Below are 19,996 nucleotides of genomic sequence, written 5' to 3'. Positions count from 1 at the left end.
TTGAGCTCTCACGGGGATTCCCGGAGAGTTCCCATTCGTTGGGGAAGTGCTGGAGGATGGTTCCTGGAGGAGCCGCGTGGGGTTTGGGGGAGTTCCCGGGGAGCGTGTGTGGAGTGTGCTGGTGGAGTTCAGAAATAAAGTTTGTTCCTGCTTCAGTGGCTCCTGATTTGTGCCCAGCCAGACTGCGGCAATTAACTGCAAAGGAAGAGTAGAGTGAGCCATGTGGGTTATTAGCACCAGCAATCCCACACCAAGTAGGGCGACTCCTCTTTACAGGACAAGGCAAAGCTTGCATTGTCTCTCTAGGCAAGGGACAGTGAAAGGAAGTAAGAAGAGTGTTAAAGTGTTTCTGGGCTCCCAGAGTCCATCGCCTTTTCCCACTTGTGAAAGGCCCCCCACCTTGACCAAGCAGCAAGGTTCAAATGCAGGATCTGCTCCCCATGTTTAGCACTAGTGAATCTGTTCTACAAGTTAAAATGTGAGCTGAGGAAGAGAACATGCAAACAAAAAGAATCAGGGTGCTGGGGCGCTGGCCTGGCTGATGTCCATGGCATGTTCCTGAGTTCCTTTGATGTTTTAAAACTGGCTGTGAAAAGGAGATTGGCACCACCGGATGACAGCCCTCAGCCCCAAGGTAGAAGGTCCCGGGTGGCACACACCTCAGACTTCAGTGTCTCTCGGGTACTCATTGTCCTTTCGGTTTGTCAACCAGCTGTCACCATCTTCTGCAAAACCCAGCAGGCTGGCACCTCTGGGCTCCTGGTCAGTCCATTGAACCTGATTGGGTGCCTGTGGCAAGTCACACTGACTTGAAGCCTGAGGGTCAGCTGGGGAGGTGGTCTGAGCTAGACCACTATGGAGCCCAGAGTGCTCAGGGCTCCAGCTCTGTTGGCTTAAAAAGGTAATGAATCTCTGCTCTTGCGGCCTTGAGGAGAGACGGGATGATGAGAGACAGGACATTCTCTTCTTCCTCGAGTAAACCCAACACAACCCAATGAGGCCTCCCAGTCTCAAGGCTCGGGTGGAGCTCCTCTCCCTGTGTTTCTTGGATGAAGGTGACCTCCTTCGAGTTCTGCTTTTGCAGCTCATTGCGTCTGTGCGACTTTATGTGTAATACACCAAATCACACTTTTAGAAAGATGTGTTAGGTTTTCTGTTAGCCTAAAATGGCTTATTCTGGAAGAGACGCCCACTGCGTTAGGAAGCAGAGTCTGGTCTATCCTGATACTTTGAAACTCCAAGGCTTGTCAGAAGCAGGTTGTACACCACAGCAGGAGGCCTGGAATGTGTAAGGACCCCCAAAAGAAACTGGATCACAGGGAGAACAAAGGTCCAGCAAGTGTTCCCAGGGGGTCCAAGAGCTGAGTGGGTAGAGAAACCCCCGACTGCTGGAGATGAGGGTCTCGTGCACTAACAGAGACACACAGGCAGAGACAGCAGCTCTCTCTCCTCCTCTAAGAAGAAAAGTTAGGCACAAGAACGACAGAAGAGCATGGCCGGCTCTACTCATCTCATCCCTTTGGTAGCATGGGAACTAAAACCCAGTGACTGCCACCGTCATGGCAACCAGATGCTTGGAGGTCAGTTGGTATCTCTTCCCCAAGTCAGAGCCGGAGGGAAAATAAATCAAAGTGATCTTTCTCATCCCCTATTAATTCTGAAACTAACTTTTGTCTCCTACAGTGTGTTAGGAAGGCTTGGAGATGCAAACATAACTAACCCCCAGCGCCTGCTCTCAGGTTACTTGTGGAAGAGTGGACCCGAGCCTATTGGATCCAACAGAGCCCATAGAAAAGAAGAGGACAAGCCAGGAACAGAGGGCGAATCATGAGGAGCGTCCCTGGGAGTATGGTAGGAAGAGAGGGGGCCAGAGAAGGGAACTCTCTTCCACAGAGGCAGAAGGAAAAGAAGTGGAGAATTTTTGCTGTGCAATTTACAGCAAGATGACTAACATCATACTTCTGAGACTGTACTGGAACGTATAATCTCAGAAGCTTCCAAATGGACAACTTACATTAAGGAAGAAGTAGAGGAAATATTTAAGAATCATTAGAATAAGATGTGTAGAGATAATATTTAATTATCGCTAAATAGCATTGTGTCAGTCATTCTCTCTAGATACACTTTTCTTAAATCTGGTGATTTAATATTTCTAATTACATTTTAAAATAAAAATTCCAATTATTTTAATGTTTAGCAAAACAAGCCAGGTACAAAAAAAGGTAAATACTGAATGATCTCATTTATGCATGAAATCTAAAATGTCTAATTCATAGAAACAGAGTAAAATGGTGGTTACCAGAAGCAGGAGATTGGTGGGAGAGAGAGATATTGATCAAAGAATGCGAAATTTCAGTTAGGAGGAATACATTCAAGAGTCCTTTGTACCTCAAGTTGACTGTGATTAATGACAACACACTGTATACTTGAAAATTGCTAACAGTAAGTTTCAAGTGTTCTTAAAACACTTAACACACACAGCTTCCAAATGGACAACTTACATTAAGGAAAAAGTAGAAGAAATATTTTTTAATTAATTAATTTATTTATTTTAATTAGGTGTATATGACAACAGAATGCATTTTGATTCATTGTACACAGTGCATCTCTGGTTGTACATGATGTAGCATTACACCATATGTGCAGTCATCCATGTACACAGGGTAATGATGTCCATTTCATTCCACCATCTTCCCTGCTCCCATGCACCTTCCCCTCTCCACCCTCCCCTCTGCCCAATCCAAAGTTCCTCCATTGTCCCATGACAACTTCTCTCATTATAGATTAGTATCCACTAATCAGACAAAACATTCTTCGGCCTTTGGTTTTTGGGGATTGGCTTACTTCACTTAGCATGATATTCTCTAACTCCATCCATTTACCTGCAAATGCCATGATTTTATTCTCTTTTAATGCTGAGTAATATTCCATTGTGTATGTATACCGCAGTTTCTTTATCCACTCATCTATTGAAGAGCATCTAGGTTGCTTCCACAGTTTAGCTATTGTGAATTGAGCTGCTATAAACATTGATGTGGCTGCATTACTATAGTATACTGATTTTAAGCCCTTTAGGTATAAACTAAGGAGTGAGATAGCTGGATCAAATGGTGGGTCCATTCCAAGTTTTCTAAGGAATCTCCATACTGCTTTCCAGATTAGTTGTACCAATTTGCAGACCCACCAGCAATGCATGAGTGTGCTTTTGCCACTACATCCTTGCCAACATTTATTGTTGTCTGTCTTCATAATAGCTGCCATTCTGACTGGCATGAGATTAAATCTTAAAGTAGTTTTGATTTGCACTTCTCTAATTACTAGAGATGTTGAACATTTTTTCATATATTTGTTGATTGAACATGTATCTTCTTCTAGTAGAGGAAATATTTAAGAATCATTAGAAAAAGATGTGTAGAGAAAATATTTAATGTACTTCACATACACACAGGTATGTGAAGTAAGGCATCTGTTGATTAGCTTGATTTAGCTATTTCACAGTTTATACACATATCAAAGCATTATGTTGTATACCACAACTATATAATTTTTACTTGTCATTTAAAAATTCGTAAAACCTGGAGTACAAACTAAAGCAATACAAATGTCTGGGTCACGAGCTGCCTGTCCCTGTATTTACTAGTTTAACCACTAATTTCAATCTGACCTTCTCCCAGGCTGGAGTGGGATGTCCTGCAAGCCTGCTGGACACCTAGGCTACAGCTCCACAGAGCCTGTGACAGCGGGGCCCTGGGGTCAGAGGGCAACACTCCTGACGGTCTCACCAGCCAGGAACTAGCTTTGCCTCTCATTTCTCATCCCTTTGACTTGCTTTTTTCCCCAGAATGCTGACTACTTCAGCAATTTCCTGTCCCTTCCAAGTGTCACACAGAGTCTTCACTGTTTCTCATCTATTAATGTTTAACAAATTCAACTTAAACTTCAGCCTATGTGCAACCACCCACCCCAATTTTTTTTTTCATGTGGTACTGAGGATTAAAGCCAGCGGTGTTCTACCACTGAGCTAACTCCTTAGCCTCCCTTTTTTATTACTTTTATTTTTATTCTGTGCTAGGTTATCCAGGTGGGCCTCAAAGTTGTGATCGTCCTACCTCAGCCACCCAAGTCGCCGGGAGTCCAGGCTTGTGCCACCGTATCCGGATTCTCCACACAAACTTCTAAGAGGGAGTTACAGAACAGATTCCCAATGAGAGCTCCTCTTCTCAGATTCTCTGGATATGAGGATAGCATAACAAAGAAATCAGTGGTGTTTCGTGGACAGCTCTGGCCACCCAACTTCTCCTTTGGCACTTAGTGTCTAGTCAGGACATTCTCCACTACTGAGCAGGACAGATTTCAAAAAGCTGTTCATAAATCCATTTGTTCAAAAGTGAGGCTAACCAAGTAAAATGTGCATGGACAGACCAGCACACCATGGGCTGTCGCTTGGAGCCAGCTTCCTGGGTTCAATCCCACCTCTGCCACTTTACCTGTGACCCGGCTACCTGACCTCTCTGTGCCTCAATCTCATCTCCCTTTTGTGAAAATTTAAATCATCATACATTTAGAACAGCACCTGGCACGCAAAAGGGTTTAATAACTCTCGACACTATTAGCTCTGTGAGAACTTCCGCTGTTACATAGGAATGGCATCAGTTCTAACTCTCTTAAAAATGTGTTTCAATGTTGTTTCCTTATTTTCACCACATTTAATAATAAGAGCATAAGTCTTAGAAACTATGGACATTTTCATAAACCTAAATAAGAATCTTGATATATGAATAATGAAAATATCTTTCAATATTTTTTGTAGTAGTAGATGGACAGAATGCCTTTATTTTATTTGTTTCTTATTTTTTTGTGTGGTGCTGAGGATTGAACCCAGCACCTCATGCATGCCAGGCAAGCACTCTGCCACTGAGTCCCAGCCCCAGCCCCTGAAAATATCTTTTCTATAAAATGGAATAGGTATCATGGGGCTTTTTTTTTAAGCTTGTTCTTTTCATCTTGTTTGCTTTAAAAAAAAAAAAAAGCAAAACCCCCCAAAACACAACTTAGACTATGAATAATGGCAAAGCTAGCTGCAATGGCCACAGGTGACTGCTCACACCGCCTGTTTGTTGGAGGGCAGAGAGGACGCATTTAAACCCTGGTGCATGGTACTGTACTGCTTGAAAATACATAAAATAAAACAGATGTTCCTCTTTTTTTAAAAAAAGTACATTTACTCTATAAGGCCAAAGGAGTGCTTGGCAAATAAATAGGTGGCCAATGAACGGCTGTTGGGTGAGCAAAGGCCAAGTGCTTTGGTCAACACTCTCTATATATTATCTCCAATATTTAAACAAACCCAAAAATGATAATACTAGTACCTGCACTCCATTGATAAGGAAACTGGCTCCAACCGGCTGAATGAGCCGCCCAAGAGGCAGAGCTTGACCAGAAGCCAGACATCCGGTTCTCAAGGCTGCTTTCCCAGGACCCCAGGTCGGGCAGCCAGGGCTCTGGAACTCTGGGGTGATGTGCTGACTCCAGGGGGCAGGCCAAGGTCTGGGGCAGAAGTGCTCTCTTACCACCAGTGACACACGGGGACCTCTGCCCCCTGGAGTGAAGCAGCAGCCCCAGCCCTCACCTCTGACTGGAGTGACAGGAAGACCATGTCCACGGGCCTATCTGAGATGGCTCTGAGGTCAGCTGGGGAGGGAGTCCAGCCAAGGGCCACTGACACTGGGGCCAGGACCGGGTCAGTAGTAGACGGTGTTTTCATTTTCCTGCGTAGTTTTAAAAATCAATTCTCTTTTAAATGTTTCAGGCAATTCAGCAAGGTGTCTTTTAAATGTAAAAGTGTCCTCTAACCCCACCACATGGAGTTAAGACTGTGCTGTGTATCCTTTCAGTTTTTCCCGTGTGATAGTGTGACATTTGTTTAACGCACAGAGCAGAGCCCCTTCTGAAAGCCCCAGCACGTGCCCCACAGATCTGTCTCTGTCCTAATGTAAACCCACACCAGGTGCTTGCAGCCTTGATGTCCATTTGTGAAATGAGAACAAGGTCAACACCATCCATCACCTGTGTCTTAGCACAAATTAGGCGTTTGTGTTTAAGACAAAATGACCTCTCCTTTGGGCTCTTGGGGTTATTCTCTATTTCAAAATTAGAGTTCACAATTCTTTCTACAGTTCTCCCTGCTAACATCTACACAGAAGCTATAAAAAGTGAAGACAAACTATGAATATTTATACTTATTTAAAACGCCCTTTTACATACTCACTTGCAAACACCCAAGCTCTTGGCTTGTTAAAGGCACGCTGACGCATGTCTGATGCAAAATTTTGGCTGCTGGAGATCCACGCGGGGCTTGATTTTAGAGCTAGAGCTTCCTACAATATCCAGTACATACCAAACCAATCTTTGGATAAATGAAATAAGGAATTACAAGTGTTTTAACCTTGTTGAAGTAAACATCTTGTTGTTTTCCTCTACTGTCCTTGTTAATCACTGTGTAATTAACGACAGGGGGTGCTCATGAGTGTCCTGGCATGCCCAGGGGAGGCGGGGAACTCTGCTGAGGAGGCCAGACCAGCCTGGGCACCAGGCCACTCTGCAGGAAGCACAGGGCAAACCAGAGGCGGGCAACTGACCTGCAGGAGGTGGAGCACTCGGGATCCCAGTTCTGGGTTCCAGAAGCCACGGCTAACTAGCATGAACTTGAAGTTGGCAGGAAGTAGGGACAGTCACAGCACCACTGCGGGGTGGTGGTGGCATTCAATGGACCCACTCTGAAAGTACTGGGTGCGGCCCGTGTTCGCAGATGTTGGGCGCCATGGTAGCACACTGAGTTTCCTCACTTGGTTGCCACTGTGTGCAGGGAACACAAAGAGAAGTTCCTGCCAACCGCTGGGCATCGTCAAACACTGGGCTGGGCTCTTCATTTACACTGCGCTGTTTAACCCTCACAACACCTTGGTGAGGGAGGTGGTCTCAGCCCCGTTCTCCAGATAAGAAAACTGGGACTCAAATGATTTTTGTTCAATACACAGCATTTAGAAAGTCTTCGCTTTAGGGGCAAGAAAGTGGAAGGATGTCGGCCAAAATTCATTGTCCTAAAATTGTGAACATGCACAAATCTATAACAACAAATCCCCCATTATGTGCAACTATAAAGAACCCATAAAAATATGTGGGGGAAAAAGTCCTCTCTCTGGAGAAAAAGGTACTGTCTTAGCCAAGCTGCTATAACAGAATTTTGCAGCCTGGATGGTTTATGAACAGCATAAATTTATTCTCAGTTTTGGAGACTGGAAAGCATAAGATTAAGGCTCAGAACTCTCTGGGTCCTTTAATAAGGGCACTGTGTAGTCCTGAGGCCTGATGGTCAAGTCACCTCCCAGGTCCCACTGCTGAACACCATCTCAGAGTGGGTTGTTCTAGGCAGGAGTCGGGGAGGTGAACATGCTCTCTTCAGAAGGTGTGCTACAGGTGTTAGGTGCCTCGCCAGCTGTGTGCTAACCCAGTCTGACACACGTACGCCAAGTGAACTCTAAATACTTACTATACCCAGTGTTGGTGAGGATGTTCAGGAAACCACTCCCATTCAATTGGTAATAGCTATGAAAAACAGGTCTGTGTAATGCCTTTTACCCTAGAGCATTAATGGTAGGCACTTACCCTACATGTCTTTGTGGACAAATACATCAAGATAAAAAGACCCTAATATTCTCTCCAATGTTGTTTATAATACCAAATGTAATGCCAACATAAAAGTCTGCCCGTTGGGAGCTAAGCAAATTGCGCCGCATCAATAATGAGCTGTTGGGGCTGGGTTGGGGCTCAGTGGCAGAGTGCTTGCCTACCATGTGTGAGGCACTGGGTTCAATTCTCAGCACCACATATAAATGAATAAAACAAAGGCCCGTTGACAACTAAAAGAATAAATAATAATAATATTATGAGATGTAATTCGGCCTTTAAAGGAAAGAGGGAGCTAGACAGGAAACAGTGCCCAAGATCGACATCTGTGTGCAATGGTAATTTCCTGTCAAGGATCAGAAACTCCTTATGGGCAGAGGCAACCAACGGTGGCTTCTGAGAGAAAAGGAGATCAGACCTGTGTCAGATGAAAAGTGGAATTGTTCGGCTGGGCTGAGAAGAGGAAGGACCTCCAGATGACGTCACCACCCACTGGGGACTGACACTGTGTAGTGGAAAGACCCCTGTTTGGGACCCTGCACCCCTGCCCTCTAGTGTCCAGTGGGGGAGGGAGGTGCCCAGAGCGCTCTCCCTCTCTCTCTCTCTCTCTCTCTCTCTCTCTCTCACACACACACACACACACACACACACACACGCCCCAGCTTGACAGTGAAGAGGGACATTCCCCATGAGAACACAAAGCAGCCTTGGGGAGAGAGCCCCAGGTCTCAGGTTCCCACCTCTGGCTTTGGCTAAGGAACATGTCGTTTCATTGAATCTGACAAATTAGGAATGTTGGGCTGAACAGGAGAGAGCTGGCCCAGCAGATCAGGTTCAGTCCGGATCAGTTCTGCTTTCTTTCTTAGAGATAAGTTTCTCAAGGACCTGGGCTCAAAAATTACCTGGATGTAAACCATACAAAGTAGAAACTAAGCACAAAGCACTGTGTTCACAGACAGTGAACACTCGGCAAATGAATTTTTTTTAATCTATTTTCTTTGTTCACAGGTTGTTTTTATGAGGAGGCTAATTGTTCAAGTGAATGACGTCCTGGGGAAAGGTACCACTTTTCAGACTTACTTGATTTTTTTTTAAGAGAGAGAGAGAGAGAGAGAGAGAGAGAGAGAGAGAGAGAGAGAGAGAGAGAGAGAATTTTTAATATATATTTTTTTTTTTAGTTCTCGTTGGACACAACATCTTTGTTGGTATGTGGTGCTGAGGATTGAACCCAGGCCGCACGCATGCCAGGCGAGCCGCTACCGCTGGAGCCACATCCCCAGCCCTCAGACTTACTTGATTTTTATTTGAGCTATATATAAAATAACATTTGAAAAATAAATTTGTGTCCTGAAAGAAAAAGATTTGAAACCATGGCTTCAGAAACGAACTGGTACGCCTCAACCATCTTCTACACCTGAGAAGATAACATGAATGGGAGTGTCCAGCCATCGGGGTCTCTCCCAGCTCCAAAAGAACTCCCCCCAGATGTAGCTGAGAGGAAAACAAAGACCGTGCTTGCACTGATGCGGGAACTGTGTCATATTTATTAGTAAAGAACTTTCTAAGGAAAGATCAGCACCAAGATGTTTAAGAAGAGCTTGAGGTCACAGCACCTCCCCTCACAGAGCCCACCTCTGGGGGAGCAGCATGCAAAGACGGGCTGAGCCCAGCTGGCACTACCTGGTGCAGGCAGTGCCTTAGACCAGTTGCAGAAGCTCTCCCAGCCCAGGGCCTCCCAAAGAACAATACCTGTTTCATGGGTCTGTCGGAAGCACCGGCCACATGACAGTGCCCAGCACAGAGGAGGTGTCAGAAATGGTCACTATCAACAGACAAGTCATGTAACCACGAGGCCAACTTCTTATGTGTAAAGGAAGACCATGATTTCTATGAGAGAAAGAATTTCCGAGACTTAAAATTCTCTAAAGAGGGCTGGGGCTGGGGCTCAGAGGTAGAGCGCCCACCTCACGTGCGTGAAGCACTGGGTTCAATCCTCAGCACCACATAAAAATAAATAAAGATCTATAAAAAAAATTCTCTAAAGAGTTCAGATTACTATCAACGAAGATGTAAAGCGCTGAAAGCGAACTGGTTACACAGAAGTGTGTGGCCCCTGCCTCTGCAAACCCAGGGGGCGGGCTGCTGGGGGCGGGGCAGCCGCTAAAGATGGTGTGGGGGTCTCATTGCAAAGGCAGAGGATGAGGGGCTGACTTCTGTTGTAGAGGAATTGTTCTGACTGCAAAATGTCCAAGCAAGGGTAGAGGCTGAGAGACCAGCACAAAGCTAAGACAGGGATCCCAGGGGCAGAACTGGTGCAAAAGCCCAATTAGAAAGAGCTCCAGAGGAGACAGCACAGCCATGAGTTCAGCACAAGCCTCAAGGGCATAACTGGAAACACAGAAGTCAGTCGAGGGCCGTGGAAGCTCACTCCGGGCCAGCACCACCACACTCCGGCCAGCCAAGGCTCCTGGCTTGATTGGTGGGGGCCTGGTGGGGCGCTCACTAACTCGGGCCCCCAGGAGGAGGTGAGGGTTTGCAAGCAAAGAAAAAGAGACGGTGCTTGTCGTCTCAGCATGAGATGGCAGGGAAACCGTCCCAGCTCCCTGCACCTGGCAGTGCCCCACAGAGCTGCTAGGACGGCCTCTCCCAAGGCAAATGTGCCCAGGTGGCCTCCCTGCTTAAAACCCCAGTGCTCGCCACGCCCACAGGGTGCCCTGGTGCATCCTTCCAGGCCTCCTTTCCCATCCCTCCAGCAGCTCCCTGACTACAAAGCCCTTCTCCAACCACCGCACTCCTCCTCGTCCTTCACGGCCCACATGGAATAACTTCTGTGAAATCACATCCCCTCCCTGGACCTTCCTCCTCTGCAAACTCCAAGCTCCCTGTACACAGTTCCATTCAGCCTGCACACAGAAATATAATTATGACCCTGTAAGACTGAGAGACGGGTGTACCGAGGACCAACCAGGAGCTTTGGAATTGGATTAACCTGGGTTAAAATGTCAGCACTTGCTGGCCATACCTAACTTCAAGCAGGTTATTTAATTTCTCTACTCTGTTTTTGGTAAAGATAATAATGCCTATTTTATAGTACTGGTGTCAAGATTAAATGAGATGATTTAAGTAAGTCAGCCAACACTGGACCTGGCTCCCAGACAGGTCTCCAAAACGAGTTAGTACCTTCCAGACCTCACACTCCTCCGGGGCATAAAACATTTTATGTATATTAAGATGCTCAGCAGTGAACTGACCCCTGACACCCCACACAATGGGTGCCTGACAGCTGTGAAGGGGAATGAATTCTCTGGAACACTGGTTTCTGCATTTTACAAGTACCTCCACTCCCAGGTCAAGACGGCAGTTTTCATGTGGACTATGCTGCCTTCCTCAGCTGGGGCTGTTCCCAGGCCAGTCACCTCCAAAAGAGCCGGTTGTTGGTCTCTAGGCAGCACACACCCATCTTCTTCCGGAAGACTTGCTCCTGGTTCTTTGGAACTTCGGTCACGGGCTGCACTCCTCGTTTCCCTCTCAGCAGTTCCCCCACTCCCGGCCTTGCTTGCTCTCTCTTCCTCTGCCATTCTTCACCACGCGCCAGACGGCTCTCCCTGGCCTGCCTGAGCTGGGGACTGCACAGCCTTCTCCTGACGCCCCAGGGCAGCCGGGGCCTCTGGCCTGCCAACTGCGCTCCAACAAGAAGTGCTGCCTGGAGCTGCTGCGTTTTTGAGACAAGGTCTCACTAAGTTGCTGAGGCTGGCCTCCAACTTGTGATCCTCTGTCTTAGCCTCCCAAATCACTGGGATTGCAGGTGGGCACCACCACGCCCAGCCTCAGGCCTGTTTGTGGCAGTTAGCTAGGGGACTCTGAGCAGGTGGTGTTCTTCCAAACACAAAGTGATCCTGTGTTCAGTTCTAGAACACTGACAGGCTTGGGGACAAATACAGAAAAATGCACGTTTGCTCACTTGTTCTCCACCTCGTCCAGTACCCAATGGAGCACAGACGCAGGAGTCACCCTGTGTCCCAGCTCTGCATCTTCTTCGTCACATCATCCATGTGTTTAAATTTTCCAAAGCCTAGTTTCTGCATTTGTAAACCGAGACGCCCATACCTGTCATGGGTCAGCTGAAACGTGTGTATTCGTCACCTATCAGTGCTCAGCAAATCAGCCCAAAATTTAGCGGCTGACAACAGCAATTGTTGTCCATTAGCTCTCGTGGGTCTTGGGGACGAGGGATTTGAGAGCAGCTGAGCTGGGCGACTCTGATCTGGGGCCTCTTGTGGGATGGCAGTCACACGGTGGTCAGGGCTGGGTCAGTTTCAAGGATCCTTCATTCCCACGTTGGTAGCTGGGCCAGGAACACAAACAGGTGGAGCAGGGGCTGGAGCAGCCAGGATTCCCCAGGCGCTCCCTATCTAGACCGATTACAAGTAAGATTGATGATTAGATTCTTCATTAATCTCTCACTTGTCACACTCACCCTGTGATCTTCTGAACGTTACTCAACCTCCCGAAGCCTCACAGGATTGAATTAATTATTAAATGAGCTATTATATGGAAATCACATGGAAGTATGTAATAATATTTAATGTTCAATAAACGCTAGCTGATATGACTAACAGGATTACAGCATTTTTACTTAATAGTGGGCTCCTAGAAGGGGAGGAATCCAGCTCCCTCAGTCCTGCCTTAGGAGTTTGGTTAGCACACAACGCACTCAGCAAATATGTGTCGGGTTGCACTGAAGTCCCCCAGCATGTGCTGTCTGCACCCCCAGATGCTGCCTGTCACCTAGACACTTGCTCTGCCTTGGGGTGTGCAAATCATTTAGCCCCAGTGAGCTGTGGTTTCCTGGCCCATCGTAGGTGCTCAGTAACTCTTCACAGCCTTAAACCGACTGTGTTTCTGAATTTTGATAATAAGGAAATCATATGAAATGTGAGTAGGAGCAGGTGGCATGCACATTTACAACCCAGCGACACCACAATTTAGGAGTGGAATGAGAAGTCAGAATCATCAGGGCAGGAGCTTAGGACTGATGGACAGGAGTGGGTGGGTCCTGAAGGCTGGGGCGGGCGGAGACTGCGTGCTCCCTGTGGGCAATGACCACGCTCCCTCTTTCTCAGGCACCTCCCACGGAGTCTGGCAGACACCAGATGCTCAATTATGTCAGTTTGAGTGAAGGTACCCCTCCTTAGCCCAGCCCTGGTTCAGATGGGTGCTGTCAGCAGGCCCCGCACCTGGGTACCAAGCTCCCACCCCCACCCCCATTCCCACCCCCGGGCATTCTCTGTCTCTGCCTAGGTCCCCACCTCAATTTCAACTTAGCAGAATGAGAGTCACACTCTGGCATCCTGTTTGTGGGGGTGGGAAAAGTCCCGAGCAGTTAGTGAACACGTGACTTGAAGCTCTTCCCTGTCATTAAAATTATCGACAGTGAGTTTTGTTTCCCATGGAAACAGAAGAAAATCCTTCTTAGGAATCTCTTGAATGTGTTCTCTTTTCAAACCAGCTCTACTTTAGGAAATAGTGCTTCCATCAGGACCAGGTCTTTGAAGGTCACTAGCAAAGACACTTCTTCAGGAGACAGACCAGACAGAACAGCCAGTCAAACATGTTGGATTGTACTAAAGTGAGAGAGAAGGGAACGTTCATTTGGTGTCTCCATCCAACATTGACTTTCCAAAGGCCACAGGAGATGGTTTGGACAGCAAATGATATAAGATCTAAATAAAAGTGGCTTTACCAATAAGGAGGTTTATTGTTTTGCATAATTTGAAGTCTGGAGGCAGAGCAATTTCAGGGTGGTTAACTCACTGACAGAAACATCTGGATCTAGCTCAGCTGTCCTGCAGCTATCCCCACCGTCCCAAGATCTGCTGGAATTAGAGTCCACCCGCTGTTTACCGTCTTCAGAGGCAGAGGCAGAGAAAGTGAATATCTCCTCTTTGTCCAGAATCAGCACAGTCTTCCCACGATTAAATAATCAGTAGGCAAGGGCAGGCACCACCACTGGTCTAGACCAATGAAGAGTCACTTGTGGTTGGGTAGAGGTCAAGTTTTCAAAAAACACATGACCCCTCAGTGAAGATGAAGCCAAGCCCTGGTCCCCAAGTACAGAGAGGTGACTGGGGTAGGCTGGAGAGCAGGTAGCCTGCAGAGCCTTGGATGCTGGTGCAGGCCTGAGGTGTAGCAAGCCAGGGTCACCGACCTGTCCCTGGGTTGGCCAGGGCCAAGTGGGTGTGGATGCCTGATCCACACAGCACTGTAGTCCCCAACCCCAGGGCCTCCACAATCAGCTGACCCCAACCTCCTGGGTACTGGGATTGCAGCCAGGATGAGAAAACAGAAGAGGGGTGGGCCTGAATGGGAGTTCTGACTCCAGGGCAAACTAAAAACGTTGGTGCTTTCCCTTACCCTGTCGTCTGAGCCTCAAACTTGACTGTATTTGGAGACAAAGCCTTTAAAGAGGTAAGTTGAAACGAGTTGTTAGGGTGGGTTCTAATTTAGCCCCACAAGGATGTGTCCTTATAGGAGGAAATGTGGACACCAAAGGAGACACCAGGGTCACACAGGCACAGAGGACAGACCATGTGAGGACACAGAAGGAAGGTGGCCCAGGAGAGAGCGCTGAGGAGAACCCAACCCTGAAGACACCTGACCTTGGACCTGCAGCCTCTGATGCTGTGAGACGGTGCATTTCTGCTGTTGAAGCCACCCTGTCTGTGGCATTTTGTCATGGCAGCCCTGGAAAATGAATGAGGAGAGGAAAAGGGGCACAGCCTCAGGGGCTTCCCTCTGATGTTTCTTCCTCCTGCTCCCCAGGAAGTCCCCAGCATCCTGCCCTCCCTCTACATGGCAGGCGGCTTCCCCCAGCTGAGGGGCCTTCCACCCTGAGGAACGCCATTCCAGGGTGACCGACACAGAGCAGTTCACGTTACAAAACCCCTTCCTCCTCTGACTCTGCTTCACACCACAGATGCCGGGAATGTGTGGCGGGCTCAGGCTACAGAAGCAACGTTCTTTAGCCTGAAAAAGCAGCAGCGAGTTCTGGACCTGCAGGGTTAACTTCCACACAAAATCCACCAGAGAGTTTTCAAAGGGCAGGCTGGGTCACTAAAGCATAGCGCCTCTGTGTGACATCCAAGAGAATGGGGCTCCGACCCGTCAGCAAGAGCTGGGTGGTGGCAGAGGGAACAGGTAAGTGAACTTTCAAAGGACTGAGCTTCAAATCTGGGCACCTGCCAGATAGAGACTGCATGTCCTCAGGCAGTGTCCTGTCCTGTGAACCACAGTAACAGCCGTGCGTGCCCCTAATCCAGAGAGGAGAGGGGCTTGCCCAACACTGCTAGGAACCAGGGGTGGAGATGGGAAAAGGGTGTGACATAGTATCACAAATTTAGTAGCTTAAAACCATCCACATTTATTTTCTTATAGTTGCAGAAGTTAGATATCTGAAACGGATCTCATGGGGTTAGAATCAAGGAGAGTCAGGGCTGTGTTACCTCACGGAGGTCCTAGTAGAAAACTCACTTCCTCACCTGCTCCAGCTTCTGGAGGCCACCCACACTCCTTGGCGTGTGAATTCTTCCATCTTCAAAGTCAGTAAAGTCTAGACAGGTCTGATATTGCATCATTCTGGCCCGACTGTCCTGCCCTTCTCTGTCTCTGTCTCTGTCTCTGTCTCTCTTATCCTTGTGACATAAGCCAGGATAGTCTCCCATCTCGAGACCATAAATCACATCTGTAAGCATATTCACATGTTCCAGAGGTGCAAATGTGGACATCTTTGAGAGGCCACTCATTGGGAGGCCGTTATTCTGAGAAGAAAAGCCTCAATCTGCTCCAAGAGAGTTATTTCTATTCCACAGAATACACTCACCCCATCCCCAAAGTCTCAATCTACTGCAGCATAATTCAAAGTCTCAATTCCATATAAATCTCATCAGTGAAAAGTCCCAACTCTCATCTTCCTAGTCATCCAGGCAGACATGAGGAGGGCACTGAGTATGACCCACCATCTTGGAACAAAATCCCTTTCCACCTGGGACCTGTGAAACTGAAACTGAGTCATCTGCCCTGAACTTTAGTGATGGGACGGGCATGGGAAACCAGTCATAAACATTCCACCCAAAGGGAACCAAAGGGTCAGCAATCCATAATCTTGAATTCCAGGAGGCAGAGTTCATTCAGCTCCATAGCCCCTGAGGCCCAGGGCTGTCTCTTGGAGACACCATTTCTCTGACACAAAAGGCCCCATAATGCATTCTGCTATCATGTATAACCAATTAAAGCACATTTTTTTAAATTAAAAAAAATTTTAAAAATGCTTGAGGTGAATAATTCTACCAGCTTGTTTCTTTCCCACAAAATTCTAAAGAAAATGAATTAGTAATTAAAAGAAGAAAAGAAATATCCAAGCCAAATAGTATCACTGGACTCAAACATTTAAAGAAGAATTAAAATCTATTCTACACAGTCTTTTCCAGAAAATGAAAGGATGAAATATTTCCCAATTCATTTTAGGAAGCAAGTATAATCTTGACACCAAAACTAGACAAAGCCATTACAAAATAGAGAAAATCACAAATGTCCCTCAAATGTAGAAGCAAAAATTCTTAATAAAATATTAGCAAATACAGTTAGCAATCTACAAAAAAGAATTATAAACTATGACCATGTTTGGATTATTCCAGAGATGCAAGCCTGGTTCATTATTTAAAAATTAATCAATGCAGTCTATCATTTTAATAGACTAAAAAATTTTAAAAATCACATGATTAAGCCAGTTGATGTAAAAGTTACTTGACAAATTTCAACACTCATGATTTTAAAAACTTCTCAGAAAAATAGCAATAGAGGGGAACTTGCTCAACTTGATAAAGATCATCTATATTATGCCTAATAGCTAATAGCTAAGGGTTGCAGGCCTTCCCTTCAGATTGGAAATAGGGCATTTATTCACCGAAGTACCAGATGTACTATCCAGTACAATAAGGCAAGAAAGGGAAATAAAAGGCACTCAGATCAGAAAAGAAGGAAAGCAACTGTCTCTTTTAGAAAAGGACAATGGTTATCAGAAAATCCTGAGCCTGAAAAGCAAGAATAACAATTACAAAAAAAAAAAAAAAAAAAAAAAAAACCTAGGCTTATAAGTAAGTTCAGCAAGATCTTGAAATTTAAGGTAAACATACAAAATCAATTCTGTTTGTGCACACTAGCAATGAACATGTGGACACTGAATTAAAAATAAGGTACCATTACAATTGTAAAAATGAAAGGAAATATGTGTAACACGAATAAAACATACAAGAACTGAATGCAGAAAAGTGAACAATGGCGATCAAAAAACCTAAATAAACGGAGCCGGCAAAGGACAGACACACTTATAAGTGAAACAGAATGAAGATTACAGAAATAGAGCCACCCAAACACATCAAAATATGTCTTTGATAAAGGTGCGAAAGCAATTCAATGCCGAAACACAGGCTCTTCAGCAAATGATGCTAGACTAAATAGAAATCCATTGGCACAAAGATGAATCTCTGTCTGGGTCTTACACCTTCACAACAATACACTCCACATGGATCAGGCTTAAATGCAAAACTAAAACAACTATTAACACATAGAAAGTCTTTAGGAACTTGGATCTGGTGAAAAGTTCTTAGACTTGATAACAAAGACACAAAGGAAAAATTGACTTCGTAAAATTTTGTTAATACCTTTATTTTATTTATTTAACTTTATGATGTGCTGAGGATGGAACCCAGGACTTCACTGTGTAGGCAGCGCCCTACCACTGAGCTACAATCCCAGCCCCATAATTTTTTTTTTAAATTTCCTTTGTTGTAGACCCTGTTAAAAGGATGAAAAGACAAGCTACAGAGTGGGAGAAAATGTTTGCAGATCATATATCTAACCAAAGACTGTTTTAAAATACATTTTTAAAACTCTTGAAATTCTAAACAGTCCAATTGGGAAATGGATAGAAGACATGAACAAACATTTTACCAAAGAGGAAATGCACGTGACAAGGAAATGTGTGCCGACTAGGACATGCAAATTAAAACCACAAGGGGCAGTAGGGATGGCTGAGGTAAAAGGTGTGGCAACAGTCAACACCCATGAGGATGTGAAGGGACAGGGCCACCCATAGGCTGCTGGTGGGTGGGAGGCATGTGACTCCCACATGACCCACCGACTGTGTTCTTGGACATTTATCCCAGAGAAATAGACACATTCCCATAAAAACTGTACAAAAATGTGTAAAGCAGTTTATTCATCAGGGTTCCAAACTGGAACCGAGCCAGATGTCCTTCAGCAGGTGAGTGATGAAGCCGAAGGACATCCACGCCCCCAGGTTCTAGCCAGCACCCACCTGGTGAACCTCCTGACAGTCAAGCCATGAGCAAAGCCAGTCCCCAAAAGTCACGTGTTGTATTTCCACTCCAGAAATGGCAGATGTTCTAGAAATAGAGAAGGCCAACCGCTGTCCAGAGCTGAAGAGGTGGAGGGTGGGAGAGAAGTGTGTGTGTGGAACCTGAGGGCACCTTGGAGAGATGGACATGTTCTTTGTCTTGACCACTCCTGGTCATAACAGGGCGAGGTGTTAGTAATCAGAAAGCAAAACACTGACTGCTCCTTCCTCCTCCACCCTCAACTGCTCACTTCTGGTCCCCAAAATTGGGTTTGGGTTTTCCACACACACCAGGAATTCAGACACCAACTGGGTGTCCTAGGACTCAGTCAATTCTGACCCTGTCAGCCTGGAGGCAGATCAGCTCCCACAGGTTAAAGGTTCCGTCCCACGGACTGCCCCCACTTCAGATGCCAACCTCCAGCCCCCCGATTTTCACCTGTGCTCCTAAGCAACCAATTAATGAATCAGAGGGTCCCCCAACCTCCCCTCAGGTTCTATTATTTTCTGGAATGATTCACAAAACTCAGGGGAATACTTTACTTACATTTTCCTATTTATTCTAAGAGCATACAATTCAGGAACAGCCAGATGCAGGGGAGGCCTAGGCAAGGTTTGGAGGCAACACCACGGAGCTTCTGTGTGCACTTGGGCTCACTATCCTCCCAGGTTCTCCACGTGCTGAGCAACCCCAGAAGCTCTGCATGGGTCCTTTTGGGTGTCATAGAGGATCCCTATGAAGTCATGATTAATTAAATATTTGCCCAGGAGTGATCGACTTAAATATCAACTCCAGCCCTTCTCCCCATCCCAGAGGTTGGGTTGGGGCTGAAAGTTCCAACCATCGATCATCTCATTAGCATATGAAAAGACACTTATTACTTTGGAGAGTCCAAGTTTTTCGGAGCTGTGTCAGGATATGGAGACAAAAAAACAGATGCGTATTTCTATTCTAAATCACATCACAATTACCACCGAGGGCACTGGATAAGCACACAAGGGGCCTCTCTACTACTTCTTACAGCTGCATGTGAACCTACAATTATCTCAAGATGAAAGGTTTCATTCCAAAACAATTTTTAATAGGATTTTATTTAAAAATTGAAATCTCCATCTTCTCTGGAAAGTTGGCGAGATCTGACCCACTTTCAAACACAGCTAAAATGGACTGCAGTGGAGCAGCCGGCACCTCCAGCTTGGGCATCCACTTGCCAGTTCATGCCAGTTCTCCCCACCACTCTGCCCCTCTCCTAGGCTCACGGTTCTCTGCTCCTTGTCAGCCAGTTGCTTTCTTTTTCTCTTAGGTCCTGAAAGAGACCCCTCCTTGTCAGGCATGTCAGTTTTCCACTTTTCTAGCAAAGGTGGAGTTATGCTGAGGAGTTAGCTGCCATCTTAACTCCTATGTCTGAGAGCCACAAGGCTGAGGCTACCATACAGTGAATACAGTGAATCTCCTGAAAGTTCCAGAAAGACCTGAGTTCAAATCATGGTTTCCCCAACTGACCTTGAACAAGTTCCTTAAATTTCCACATTTTTCACTTTTACCATGGTGTCAATAATACATAGCACCATCAAACCAATGCACCCACCACCACAGAGTGGGAGTCCACTGATAACTTTTCCCCATAACAGCAGGAGGGCTCCCCTCGTTGCTGTGCGTTCCTCCCAGTAGCAGCAAGGTATGCTAGAAGACACTGGCTCTCGCTGGACTTTCATCAACTGGAATTTAGCTACCTAAATGTCTTTCTAGAATGATCTCATAATCCTCCCAAGATTATTGTGAAGATTCTACAAAGCAGTCACTTGTATTACGTTCCCCTTACATAGGAGGAATTGAAAGCATAGCTATTTGATTATTCTGACTTCAGTCAATGAGTCTCACCCTCACATCTACGC

The 19,996-nt window shown here is 46.1% G+C and overlaps 1 long non-coding RNA gene across 4 annotated transcripts in view; it reads right to left on the bottom strand.

Moving 5' to 3' along the window:
• The window catches only part of LOC308652598, a 184,948-nt gene that overhangs the window by 132,794 nt on the left and 32,158 nt on the right, over positions 1–19,996 (bottom strand). The window contains exons 3-5 of one of the 4 annotated variants that reach the window (XR_014022832.1): positions 18,648–18,834; positions 18,062–18,182; positions 44–195 (exon numbers count right to left, since the gene is read on the bottom strand). This is a non-coding gene — a long non-coding RNA (uncharacterized lncRNA). Of the gene's footprint in view, positions 1–43; positions 196–18,061; positions 18,183–18,647; positions 18,835–19,996 lie in introns of those variants that run through there. The other 3 variants (XR_014022833.1, XR_014022834.1, XR_014022831.1) reach the window with 3 other exon arrangements.

Source organism: Spermophilus citellus, assembly GCF_964194105.1.
Source record: "Spermophilus citellus genome assembly, chromosome: 6".
In the NCBI taxonomy this organism is placed as follows: Eukaryota; Metazoa; Chordata; class Mammalia; order Rodentia; family Sciuridae; genus Spermophilus; species Spermophilus citellus.
Note: the sequence above shows the minus strand (reverse complement) of the source record. Positions and strands in the feature narration are given on the sequence as shown.